At 38.6% G+C, this 2,635-nt stretch overlaps 1 long non-coding RNA gene across 1 annotated transcript; it reads right to left on the bottom strand.

Annotated features, from left to right (window-relative positions):
• Nucleotides 1-512: 512 nt before the first annotated feature.
• Nucleotides 513-1,411, bottom strand: LOC104119523 (uncharacterized). The gene is made up of 2 exons (XR_691476.4): nt 942-1,411; nt 513-789 (listed from the first exon to the last, which is right to left on the bottom strand). It is a non-coding gene; the product is annotated as an uncharacterized lncRNA (long non-coding RNA).
• Between the last annotated feature and the right edge of the window lie 1,224 nt (nt 1,412-2,635).

Below are 2,635 nucleotides of genomic sequence, written 5' to 3'. Positions count from 1 at the left end.
CGATAGTGCCTCGCAAGATAAAAGAAGTAAAATTATTAGTAACAATAAAGAAATCAATAAACTAATTTAGATTTTTTGGAAATGATTTTATTTAAAAAATATTTTTTGGAAGATTGTTTTGAAAATAATTTGAAAATTATTTTTTATTGGAAATTGTTTTTTTGGAACTTATTTTGGAAAATAGTTTTGGAAAATAGGTTTAAAAATAATATATGAGGCTCATATACATGTAATATTCGATATTCGTCTAGACATGAGAACGAAAACCAACTGTATCGCCTCCCATAGGTTGTTGGTTCATGTTCTCGTCTTTTTCCTTTCCCGATGTTTACCATCATCGCCTCATTATTATATGGCCCAGTCGGAAAGGTCGTGGCCTCAATAATTTGGAGATTATTTTCATCGGTCTCGTGTATCATCACGTTCATACATAAATTAATAATATCAACAGTGAATAAAACCGGTGAAACAGTATCAACATACTATCCGAATCACAATAAATCGAACAAATATTCAAGAGCCACAAGGATGCTGGAATTGATCGTTTGGAGAAACAAGCAACAAACACGGATCCACATAGAATAGGGACAACAACAACGATGTTGGATAAAAGAATAGCAGCACAGTTAAATATTTCACAAAGGAATATTAACAATATCAACAGTCAACGAACGACAGTGAGATCATCGGACGGCCCCAAATTTATCAACCTACAACCAGTCATCCAAACATCTTAAGAAGAGGTCCAACAATAAACAGTAAGCACACCAGAACCATGTGATTCCACACCTGAAAAATCAGTCACCACAGTTAGCTTCGGAGAGACGGAGCGGTAACCGGGAAATTAAACCCACATAAAAAATGATTAAAAACACAAGCAGCAACAACAACTATAAGTAAATGCTCAAAAATCAAACTCATCGACAGTTCTCAAATCAGACCGGCACAGGAGTGCCGGAGTTTTTCCGGCCAGATCCATTTGCGATAGAAAAGACACAAGAAGGAGATAGAGTCGTCGGAACTCGTGGAGTTTGCCGGAAGTCGAGGTCCGGCCAGATCCAAATGGGACCAACCAGATATGGTCGTTTTGATGGCGTTTCCAGTGGTAACGGGGCTGATTCACAGGGGTGGTAAAGGGAGAGAGCTCGCCGGTCAACTGGTGGTCAGCTCCAGCTGTGGCGATGGAAACTAAAAGCAAGAAGGGTGCTAGGAAAAGGGAAAGAGCAGTGGGGGGAAGAGGACGCAGGCCATAGCAGTGGTATTGGCCGGATCTCCGACGAAATCGCCGGTAGTTGCATCAGATAATGAGAGAGAGATATATAGGAGGAGGAGGATGTATTCTCTCTAGATGAGAGATTGAGAATATGAGGGGTATTAGGGTTTCATGCCCTATAAAATCTGATGGTGTCCCATGTAAAAATGTGGGTACATATTATATATAACAAACAAGGTACAAAGATATGTTGTCCTCATTTAATCAAAAAGAATAAATGTAAAATAAAAGAATAATATGTGGTCAAAATAATTGTCACGATCCAAACCGATAGGTCGCGATGGGCACTCGGTACCTTACTCAACCGAGTACCAACGAAACGTATCTTTATATTTACTTCATCATATACACGTGACATACGGGCCTAATAGGCCAACATGATCATTTATAAACTCAAAACATAGGCCGACAAGGCCGTACAATCTTTCACGTACACGACATATATCTACAAGTCTCTAAGAGTACATAATTGTCATAAAGGTCGGGACAGAGCCCCGACATACCAAACCATACCATCTAAATCATACTGACGAAACAAGCAACTCCGGAGCAAATAGAGTGCACCAATATCTTTTGCTGAGCTGATCGCCAACTTGGAGGACTCTCGACCTGTCTATCGAGACCTCCGGGCATGAAACGCATCGTCCCCAGGCAAAAGGGACGTCAGTACAAATAATGTACCGAGTATGTAAGGAATGAAAATTAGTAAATAATAGACATGAGAGAAACATGGAGTAAAAGACTCGACATGTACGTCTGCATAGCTCTGTGAATCATTTCATTTTTATAATGTCATGCATATGCGTATAAATGTAATACCATGCATAGGTATATGTGTTCATAACATCATCAAGCCTCTGAGGGCATCCCATCATATCATTTCGGCCACTGTGGGCAAATCATCAACGTATACCAGCTGATCAGGTGGTGGTGCGTATATAACGACATAACATTTTCCCATATCCCATATACATATACTATACGCGTATATAACGTCATTTGGTCATGGGTCAATGTACATGTATAAATGAATGAAATGCATAAGAAATACGTTAATAAGATTTTCTCGGAATGTCATAAAAATAATATGCCTGTCAGATAAATTTTATCAAATACGTATTTTTCTGAGACCCATGAACAGAAGATATAATAATAATTCACATGGGGAATCAAGAATATAGACACCCCTAATATTTCTATGAATAGAGTCATTTATGGAAATTGTGCATTTGCTCGTTTCGTTTGTATCGTATTGATCATGCCAAAAGAAATAAGGGATAGCCTTAACATACCTGAACCGATTCTCTTCTTGCGAAAACACGTAACGGTGGATCGAAGTAGGGAAAAATTCGTATGATATTC

Source organism: Nicotiana tomentosiformis, chromosome 5 (genome assembly GCF_000390325.3).
Source record: "Nicotiana tomentosiformis chromosome 5, ASM39032v3, whole genome shotgun sequence".
Taxonomy (NCBI): domain Eukaryota; kingdom Viridiplantae; phylum Streptophyta; class Magnoliopsida; order Solanales; family Solanaceae; genus Nicotiana; species Nicotiana tomentosiformis.
The sequence above is the reverse complement of the archived record's forward strand: the minus strand, read 5'-3'. Positions and strand labels throughout refer to the sequence as shown.